Source organism: Triticum dicoccoides, chromosome 4B, assembly GCF_002162155.2.
Source record: "Triticum dicoccoides isolate Atlit2015 ecotype Zavitan chromosome 4B, WEW_v2.0, whole genome shotgun sequence".
Classification (NCBI taxonomy): domain Eukaryota; kingdom Viridiplantae; phylum Streptophyta; class Magnoliopsida; order Poales; family Poaceae; genus Triticum; species Triticum dicoccoides.
The window spans coordinates 363774343-363785704 of record NC_041387.1 but is presented as its reverse complement, the minus strand read 5'-3'; the positions used below and the strand labels follow the sequence as shown (position 1 = coordinate 363785704).

At 43.4% G+C, this 11362-nt stretch overlaps 1 long non-coding RNA gene across 1 annotated transcript in view; it reads left to right on the top strand.

Moving 5' to 3' along the window:
- The first annotated feature begins 6033 nt into the window (after positions 1–6033).
- LOC119296166 overlaps positions 6034–11362 on the top strand; it is a 13734-nt gene continuing 8405 nt past the window's right edge. The window contains exon 1 of the long non-coding RNA XR_005144950.1: positions 6034–6151. This is a non-coding gene — a long non-coding RNA (uncharacterized LOC119296166). The remainder of the gene's footprint in view (positions 6152–11362) is intronic.

Genomic DNA, 11362 nt, shown 5'->3' with positions numbered 1-11362 from the left:
ACCTATGCTTATAGACTTATGCCTTTTGATTTATGTAATTCACCTGCTACCTTTGAAAGATGTATGACTGCTATATTTTCTGTTTTTTGTGAAAAGATTGTTGAGGTTTTCTTGTATGATTTCTCCGCTTACGAAACTTCTTTTGATGATTGCTTAAGCAACCTTGATCGAGTTTTGTAGAGATGTGAGGAAACTAATCTTGTCATGAATTGGGAGAAGTGCCACTTTATGGTTAATGAAGGTATTGTCGTGTGGTACAAAATTCTGAACGGGGTATTGAAATGGATAAAGCAAAAGTTGATGCAATTGAGAAAATGCCTTGTCCTAAAGATATTAAAGGCATTTGTAGTTTTCTTGGTCAAGGTGGTTTCTATTGGAGGTTTATTAAAGACTTCTCTAGAATATTTAGGCCTCTTACAATTTTTTTACAAAAGGATGTTCCATTTGTCTTTGATGATGATTGTGTAGAAGCCTTTCAAACACTTACAAAAGCCTTAACTTCTGCACCTATCGTTCAACCACCTAATTGGAACATGCTTTTTGAAGTTATGTGCGATGCTAGTGATTATGCTATTGGCGCTTTTTTAGGGCAAGGAGTTGATAAGAAATTGAATGTTATTCATTATTCTAGCAAAACTTTAGACAGTGCCAAAACAAATTATTCTAATACTGAAAAAGAATTTTTAGCAGCCGTGTTTGCTTGTGACAAATTCAGATCTTAAATTGTTGATTCCAAAGTAACGGTTCACACTGATCATGATGCTATAAAAAATCTTATGGAAAAGAAAGATGCTAAACCTTTACTCATTAGGTGGGTTCTCTTGTTACAAGAATTTGATTTACATATTACTGATAGGAAAGGAGCCGAGAACCCCGTAGATGATAACTTGTCTAGGTTAGAAAATATTCTTGATGACCCACTACCTATTGATGATAGCTTTCCTGAAGAACAACTAGCTGCAATAAATGTATCATAATACTACTTGGTATGCTGACTATGCTGATTATATTGTTGCTAAATGTATACCACCTAGTTTCACATACCAACAAAAGAAAAAAAATCTTCTATGATTTAAGCCATTACTTTTGGGATGACCCACATCTTTATAAAGGAGTAGATTGTATTATTAGATGTTGTGTACCTGAGCATGAACAGGAACAAATCTTACGAAAATGTCACTCTGAAGCTCATGGAGGACATCATGCGGGAAATAGAACTGCTCACAAGGTATTGCAATCTGGTTTTTATTGGCCTATTCTCTTCAAGGATGCCCGTAAGTTTGTTCTATCTTGTGATGAATGTCAAAGGATAGGTAACATTGTTAAGCGTTAGGAAATGCCTATGAATTATCCACTTGTTGTTTTAGCATTTGATATTTGGGTTTTGATTACATGGGACCTTTTCCTTCCTCTAATGGGTATACACATATTTTGGTTGCTGCTGATTATGTTACTAAGTGGGTGGAAGCTATTCCAACTAGTAGTGCTGATCACAACACCTCTATTAAAATGCTTAAAGAAGTTATTTTCCTGAGGTTTGGAGTCCCTAGATATTTAATAACTGATGGTGGTTCACACTTTATTCATGGTGCTTTCCATAAAATGCTTGCTAAATATGATGTTAACCATAGAATTGCTTCACCTTATCATCCTCAATCTAGTGGTCAAGTTGAACTTAGAAATAGAGAAATAAAATTAATTTTACAAAAAAACTGTTAATAGGCCCCGAAAGAATTGGTCTAAGAAATAGGAAGATAAACTTTGAGCCAATAGAACAACTTACAAAAAACAGTTAATAGGCCCCGAAAGAATTGGTCTAAGAAATTGCAAGATAAACTTTGGGCCTATAGAACAATTTACAAAAATCCTATGGGTATGGTCCTTATAAAATGGTTTATGGAAAATCTTTTCATTTGCCTCTCGAGTTAGAACATAAAGCATATTGGTCAATTAAAGAACTCAATTATGATTTCAAACTTGCCGATGAAAACAGGTTATTTGATATTAGCTCACTACATGAATGGAGAACCCAAGCCTATGAAAATGCCAAACTATTCAAAGAAAAGGTCAAAAGATGGCATGCCAAAAGAATCCAAAAGTGGGAATTTAAAGTGGGTGAACATGTTCTTTTGTACAACTCTCGTTTTAGATTCTTTGTTGGAAAACTTCTCTCTAAATGGGAAGGACCTTATATTATCGAAGAGGTTATCGTTGTGGAGCTATTAAGATCAATAATATCGATGGTACTAATCCAAAGGTGTTTAATGGGCGAAGAATTAAACATTATATCTCAGGTATGCCTATTAATGTTTAAACCAATATTATCCAAACTATGACACCCGAGGAACACATAAAAGAGATCTTTCAGAACACTCCAGAATCGTGAAAAAAGGAGGTACATGATATGGTAAGTAAATGGACTCCGAAAAATCCACAAAAGTATTTTTTGTCAGTTTTGGAATATTATAAAAATTAGGAAAATAAAAAATAACTAGGAAGGCAACCGAGGAGGTCCTGATACACCAGGGCGCGCCTACCTTGCCTAGCGCACCCAGGTGGGTTGTGCCCACCTCGGGAACCTTCCCGACTCCGTTCTCCTTCCGTTTTCTTGTTTCTCAAGATAAAAAAACTTTATATACCGCCCCGAATGTATTGACCGCCATATCGCAAAGAAATCCTCGGTTCTTATTTCTTGTTGTTTTCTGACGGATCTAGATCGCCATGGCCACGCCGTGCTCCTCCAAGGAAAAGTTCTTCGAGAGGGTAATCAACCCTTACTTGTTGGAGGTGATGCAACACCCTCAAACCATCGAGATGCATGATGGGGTGCTCCACATCCGGGATGTTCAAGGTCCCAAGAAGACTGGAACCATGGAGGCCAGTCTTCAAGCTATGGAGCAGGAGGTCTTCATTTGCAAGGAGATGGTGGAGCATGGACTCAGTGCCAATCACCTCATGATCACAGACTTTGCCCGTGATCACAAGGTGGATGGCCGGGCCATGAAGGACATCGTCTTCACTCTCAATGAGCAAATCAATTTTCTACAAAGTCAAATCTATGATCTTCAAAATCAAGTCTTTGAATATGAGGCAAGATTTAAAGGTATGAGTTTAGCTACCAGTTGCAGGACTCATGAGACTCGTGCTTTCTCTTATGATGGTGAGCCGCTGCCCTGGAAGCCGGAGGATAAGCTTGCTACTACTTCATCACCACCACCTCCATCATCTTTTTCACCACCAAAGGATACTTGAGTAACGGGTATGGGCACTCCCCTTGGCTTGTGCCAAGCTTGCGGGAGGAGCCCCAGTATCCTATCACCACCACTTTCCTTATCTTTACCCATCTTAGTTTGATCTTTAGTTATCCTATGAATTAATTGAATAAAAGTTAGCTTGATCTATTCTTGAGTATTAGTTTCGTGATCTTTATTTCTATGTAATCAAGTAAAAGTTATATAATAAAATAGTTGATTTTTGTCTCTTACTTTTATGTTTCAATAAAAAGAAAAGGAAATAATGAAAAAGATCATATGCTAATCTGATGGTAAGTAATGCCATCACATAAGGAAAAGTGCAAGTGGTAAAATTTGTTAGAAGTTGACAAACATAGCATTGGTCAATGATGCAATTCATGAAAGAATTAATAAGGGAAGAGCAGATTCACATGCAAGTACACTATCATGGACATCTTTTATGATTGTGAGCCCCCATCAAAATATTATATGCCAAAACGGTTGACGTTGGACAAGGAAGACAATGTAATGATTTATGTTTGTTCATATTCACATAGAAGTTATATTGTCATAGATCCTTCAACATGTGGTGCTTGCACAATATCTTTGCTAGCAAAAAATTCCGCAGTAAGTAGAGATACTACTTGTGCATCCAAAAACCCTTGAACCCAAAATCTTGATTTGAGAGTCCACCATACCTACCTATGGATTGAGCAAGATCCTTCAAGTATGTTGTCATCGGTGCAAAGAGGCAATAAAAATTGCTTCTAAATGTGTTTGACCATTTAGTGTAAGAGAAAATTGAGCATTGTACGAACTTGTGATGGCAAAGTAATAAAAGCGACGGACTCCATAATAAAGGTTGCTATCATAAGGGCCAATATAACGTGACGTTCTTTTGCACTAAGAGATTGAGCATACAAACCTAAAAGCGCATGGCAACCTCTGCTTCCCTCTACGAAGGGCCTATCTTTTACTTTATGTATTTACATTTTATGCAAGAGTCAAAGTATCTTCTTCTATTCCTTTTTATTTTTCTCTTTAGCAAGCATCATGTGGAAAGGAAAGATCTAAGCACGTATATCTAGTTGGATATGAGTAGACATGAGTTATTATTGTTGACATCACCCTTGAGGTGAATGAGTTGGGAGGCGAAACTATAAGCCCCTATCTTTCTATGTGTCCGGTTGAAACTTCTTGCTCATGTGTATGAGGTGAGTGTTAGCAATCATAGAAGATTAAATGATGGTTGAGTATGTGGACTTGGAAAAGGCTCCGATACGAGACCCTTCCTGAAAAGATGATGAATTGTAGTTGCAAAGTTGACTGAGAACATAGTTTGTTGGTTTTCAATAAATTTTATGCTTTTTACTTTGATGTTGTGATGAATTGTTAATTATTCATGAGAGGTTATATGATAAAATTGTATGATAAAGTTTGTTGCTGTTATAATAATTTGCATGATGCTCCTATGTCTGTATTTTGTTTTTATTCACACCTCTCTCTCTAAGCATGTGGACATGTTTTTCGATTTCGGTTTTCGCTTGAGGACAAGTGAGGTCTACGCTTGGGGGAGTTGATACATCCATTTTGCATCATGTTTTCCTACTGTTATTTACAATGTTTTTATGCATAATAAAGCTTTATGCAGTAATTCTAATGCCTTTTCTCTCATAATATGCAAGGTTTACACAAAGACAGAGAATGCTAGCAGCTGGATTTTTGGACTTGAAAAGGCTACATCAGAGTTACCTATTTTGCACAACTTAAAATGAGATAAAAATTTATGAAGAATTATTTTGGGATATATAAAAAATACTAGAGCAAATAACTACCAGAGGGGGCCACATGGTGGGTTGTGCTCAGCCCAGCCCACCTTCAGGGCCCATCTTCTGGTATTTAAACATATAAGGATGCTAGCTGACCCCCCTCCATGAAGCTCCGTCGGATTGGCTCCTTCCTGGCCATTCAATCTGGCATTTAGCTCAGCTGCACCATTGTATCTTTGCCCTCGGTCAAATTCTTTTTCACCTCAGGGTCATTTTTATGTCCAATGACGAGTGGGCTCATCTCGCATGTTCATTGGTTGCGTCAGTCACGCCCATGTGCGAGGGGATTTGCTGCCCAATCTCCGCATGACCCGACTGCGTCTCCTCTCATGTTGTGGAAGTCCCCAGGCTCCCAGCCCCCACGAGACAAACCCTAGCCTCACCAAGCCCCACAGCACGTAGTCCTCCCTCCTCCTCCATCCTCGTTAGCAGCCGCCGCCATTCTGCCTCCCTCCTCTCTGTCCTACGACCACGCCGCCAGGAGGAAGCTATTGTTCGTGGTGCCATACCGCAGCCGGGGTGCTGCACAAGAGGCCAGGGGCCACCGCCAACGCGAGCCATGGGACGCCCGTCGATGAGCCTTCGGGCAGGAAGCCCACAGCGAGCACGCCATCAACAAGCCGCCAGGAGGACCTACTGGCCGGTCTCGCGTCGTCGAGCAAGGGCCCTGGTTGCACCGTCGTGGCGGAGGCGCACCATTAAGGAGTAGCAATGCCGTCGAACTCCCTCTTCCCTTCTGGCTGCACCTTCCTTGTGAGCTTTTCTTCCATTCCCTTGCTTTGCCTCTCCTCCTGCTCACTCTCCCTTCCGTGATCCTCAGCTTTCTTTCGATTTGGTTGTGCTTGCAGGTCCATGGACATTGTTAGAATGGTTAATTTATTCCAGTATATTATTTTCAGAGATCATGTTTGTTTAAGACTCCATGGCAATTCTCAAGAATTTCTGTTTTTTTAGTTGCTTGGCTACTGTGTTAAAGTGCATATGCTCGAGTTTGGTCACTTTTGATGGTTTTTTCAGTATGCTATAATTTGTTCACTTTTGAGATTCAATTATATTAGCATAGTCTTCTCCCGGAGCAGCAAAATGGAGGTCAGAAATGTCAGCTCTGATGTGCGTCAGGCTCAACTACTAGGGAAAAGGCTAGCAGCAGCGCGGGTTTTAGATGTATCAGTAGTGCGGGGAGAGGCGCTACTAATAAGGCGCTACAGCTAACATATAGCAGTAGCGCGTGCTCACTGGCGCTACTGCTACACAAGTGTAGCAGCAGCGCTGTTTGTGGAAGCTCGCTACTGCTAGTAGCTCTAGCGCGTTTTACCTTGACGCGCTACTGCTACCGCGGCGCTGCTGCTAATTTTTGTACACTCGCTACTGCTAATTTAAGTAGTTTTTTTTGTTATTTTTTTGGCATATTTGTTTTGTATTTGAACAGGCTTTATAGAAGAATCTTTAGCACATAGAAATGTCATCATGATACACATACAAATGTCTGCGAGACCACAAATGTAATCATAGCATGTACATACAAATAGTCTCATCATAATCATCATCCAACACAAAGTGATATCTTGTCATCATCTCGAAAATAGCGATACATGCAAGTCTCGAATACTTGCAACTACAACAACGTCATCCATCTAAACAAAGGTATACGCAAGAAGTGCTATCACTATGAGTGAGAGCGGAACTATGCAGTACATGAGGTGGCGGTTACGAGTCCTCTCTCGCGCTAGCGTGAACCTCAAGTAACTAGCTTCTCCTTCTTGTCTGCTTTTGAAGCCTTTATGGCTGGCGCCCATGAACCCATTCACTTGCGCCTGACACTCATGCCACTCGTTGTACACCCCCGGAACCTTCCCTTTGTACACGACATAGCAATTCCATCTCGCCATCAAGAAACTAGGTACCTGTTAGAGATGCATGTTCATGAAGAGGATGTACAATCATATATATGCAACAAAATATACTAGAGCAACACCGAAAAAGAAAGGATTAACAACTAGATGCAACATACAGTACGCAAATTAATTAACTAGAGGTACGCAGGTCATCGTACGCAAACTAACAAAGTAGCGTTACGCATGTTCGGCATGGACCGTGGACATCACAAAGTTTCATCGCTACAAGAAGTATACAAGTTCAACCGACACATATCGTCATCATCGGCATCATAAATCACTAGAAGTTCCATCCTTCCATATCATCGAGGACGAACCCTAGCTTGCATTCCTATGCGAGTTCGGACGTCAGCTCGCGATATAGGGCCGTGGTGGAACATCCCCTTCTCATCGACGACTTCTTTCATGATGATCGTCGCAATGTCGCTTTGGATGCGAAAGAAGTCATCTCTAAGTTTATAATCCGCTTCTCCATGAGATTCTAGCCACTTGTGGATACGATCATCATTTCTGCTGTTAGTGCAAAGCTTTTGGTGATCCGTGTTGAACTGAATCATGAGATGGACGATGTAGAATCCATCCTTCTTGCTTGGTTTTGGGACATGGATGCAGGAGAAGTTAGTTTTATGCGCGAAGCCCATCTTCTTGTTCCTTTGTTTCTTGATCTGCACGTGGCCACCTCTAAAGCTGAAGCCTTGGAGAGCATCATCTAGAATATTCATTATGTGGGTGTAGTCTTTTTTCTCGTAGTCTCTGGAAGGGTCAAAATACACGGCGTGGGAGACCTGCGGGTAAAGAACGATAAGGACAGCGCGCCCGTTGCTGCGGGGAAAAGGCACCTCAAATTATTCCCCATATGAGAGAGAAGGAATGATTGAAATGTACGAAGGTTGTCCGGAACTGACTTACTTTGGATGATAAGGCACGAGGACAATTTCCCGGTCCTTATTCTGTACCATGAAGTTTTGGAGGTACTCCCTAGCAGTTTCACGCTCAAAGTCGTCGAGACTCAAGAAAGACTCGTGCATGTAGTACGGATCCGCCACACAGATTTGCGAGACTTCTTCACCCTTCATGACGGAGCTCATATGTAGCGCAAAAAGGCGGACGATAGTAAAATCAAGCCGCCTTGTTAGAAACATCTCAAAGATATGGTCAAACCGCAGGAAGAACACCTCCGTGGGCCGTGTGTCGATGTAGCACTTCCCTTCAGGCACACAAGCTGCGTATGTCAGATATCCTGGATCCTTTGAGGCTAGTAGGCTTTTCTCAGTCGACAGCACATGGTCGTGCAGTCTCCTGAGATCCCCTGATAGTGCCTCCAGCGGTTTTGGCGGTAGCATCGGCTCGCCCGTGAGATGGAACATGACCGCACTTTTCATGGGTACACACTCTTGAGAATGCATCGTCTGGCTGCTATGTGCTCTTGCTTGTTTGGAGACAGTTACCTTCCCCGATCTCTTCCTCTCCTTTTTCTTGGGCACACCTTCCAAACCCTTCCTTAACCCCTGCCCCAGTGTTCCCGGGCTAAGTACTGTACGACCCTCGTACCTGGCTAGTTGAGCCTATGTTGAGGCGGCATCTTCAGGCGTGTCCTGTGAGGATTTCATGAAGAGAGACTTTTTGCAATCCATGGTACGACCCTGCCTAGGCATATCATCCATATCCTCATTAGCAAGCTGATAGCCTGATTCATCATATGGTTGACTCATCATATCTATGTCACAGTCATATGCGTTTGTATTGAGGTAATCCATAGGGTCGACCTCCGTCTCATCATCCATTCTCTGTTCTACAGGAGAAATTACATCAGCCAGTACTATTGCACCCCCTTCATCATGTCGTCCGCCGCTCTCACCCGGCACTACAGGAGCTGGTAATTGCATAGGCGGGGTGGTGTTCTTCGCACATGCTTGTTGATGTGTGGTAGTTATTGGTGTGCTCTCGGCCGGCTCCAGACGAATAAGATTCTTCGGCCATAGCAGCACCCAATTCTTGCAGCTTCCAATCCGTGGCGGGGTCTCGTCGTCCGCTTCCACATGCTGTACTGGAGGAGGCAAATCCTCGTGCCCCGATTTCACACTGGTCAAGCTAACCCTAAAGTGCCCAGCGGGGATCGGCTGGTTGTGGAACATGCGTTGAGAGGGGTCCATTATCATCCCCTGTCCCACGTCCACCTTCTGGCCTTTGATCAAGTAGAGTATGGTGCACGGGGTTTCTTTCGCCTGCAAACACATATGTCTGTGGCGTAAAACAACCGAAAGGCAACAAAAATGGAATATTATATATATATATATATATATATATATATATATATATATATATATGTTCGTGCGACATGTAATTACCGTGACGGCGTCGAGCTCAGCCAAAGACGAAGGCCCACCTAGCGCACCTGAGACTAAGGACGGGCTGCTATGAGTGGGAGCGGCTGCGAGAGGAGGCCCGGTTGCGTGAGCAAGTGATGGTGCGATGGTGTTGTTGTTCATGGAGTTGCTCCCGACGAAACTGGGCATCGGGAAACCATGTACCGTCTTGTCTGGATTTTCCTTCGCCCAGTTGATGATAACTGGAACCAAGTTAGTAGCAAAATCATTTCTGCAGGCAGTTACAGCTGCATTGACTGCCTGCTGTAGCAACTCATATTTGTCCTCGGCTGCTTTTTTCGCGTCCTCAGCTGCTTTTTTCTCGACCGCAAGCTTCACCTTCGCGTCGATGTCCGCCTGACTAAACTTCGTTTTCAGCTTCTTGGCCTCCGGGCCCTCGTTGTAAAACACCTTCCACGTGGCGCCGTCTCCAGCGCCGTGCACACGACCATATTGCGGCCGCTGATCCAAAGGGAGTCCCTTAAGTTAGTTCAAGGCCCGGTTGAGAGGGGTGTCCCACTTGGGCCTCATCGGAGAAGTAGGGCTTTCGGCTGCAAGCTGGTGTTGCTTCTCCAGTAGTCTAATCAATTTCCTCGTGATCTTGTTCGTGTAAAAAACCTTTTTCTCCTTGTCCCACTTGTAGCGGGCCCTGATGAAGTCATGCTCCAAGGGGTTGGTGAACTTCGCGAAGGGGTCTGGGAGACCCGCGGCTTCATGTTCCGCGTCCTCCTTATCCCATATGGGCCTTTTACCGAGGTAGCCACGGCTTCCGAGGCGATGCTTCCCCGTGTTCCTTTGCTGAAGGCTCTTGAACTTCGCAGCCTTAGCCTTGGTTGCCTCGCTAGCACAAGTGTCCTTGAACTTTTCGAACTCCTCTTCCATAAGTGTCGGATTTTCCTCCAGAATCTTGGACAGGGGTTCATCAGTCTCAATAGCTCGTTTCACCCTCATTTTCCAGGAGGCCAAATCATTGCTGAACATGCCCATGGCGTGATTGTTAATCTGTTTCATCTTCGGATCATCCCACGGTTGTTCTATGTTATCATCCCGGTCGGGGAACTTGAATCTCTTGTGCAACTTTGTTAGGAGCAACCGCGTCAAATGTTCTTTACTCCTTAAGTCATCGTCGTTGATGCTCGCGCATTCCCGTAGGATGCATCCTACTTGGTTCCCATAGCACTTGCGAGGTTCTTCCGGCTCTAACGGCTCAAACTTGCCAAGTGCCATCTTTGTGATCACAAGTCATCCAATCCCAAGTTTGTTAGGTTTTCGTATCCTCTGCTTCTTATGCTTCCTCTTTTCGGTAGCGGCATCGGGGCCGGTACCTTCCCCACCGGTCTCGGTGCCGCCATCGGTGCCGGCGCTGTCGGTGTCGATGTCGGCGTCAGTACCATCATCGAGGCCGACCTGCAAACCTTGCTTAGCAGTCAAATAGTCGAGGTACTCTTGTTCACCCTCATAATCCATCTCGTCTGCATCTTGGTCAGAAGGCCCAGTTTCTTCGTTGTTCGACATGTTTCCTATGATTAAGTGTCCTCATTTATTTCTAAAAGTATGAATAAATGAGAAATGACATAAAAAGAAATCTACGTGCCAGCACTCGATATGCCAACTATGTAGCACAAAATCATGCCTTTATTCACGGGAAATTTCGGCATGACCTTTGCTAAAAAATGGACATATCGAGCGCCTGAAATTCACCGGAACGGAAATGAATCAACATTCCAACGTAACATAGGCCACTCGGATCATTTTCCAAACATGACATGTCCAAAACATGACATATGCACATATCACATGTCCAGTTCAAATTTGCACATATCACATGTCCAGTTCAAATTTTGAAACCTAGCTAAATTCATAACTAAATAGATAACCTAATTAACATACTGCCCTAACTAAAACCTAATTAAATTAACCGAAGAACCCTAGCAGAGAGGGGGGTTATAGAGGGTGCAGGGGCGAGGAGGCAGGCCCGACGATGGCCGGGAGGGGAGAGGAGGGAGGCGAGGGCCGACGGGTCGGGGGCGAGCACCGGC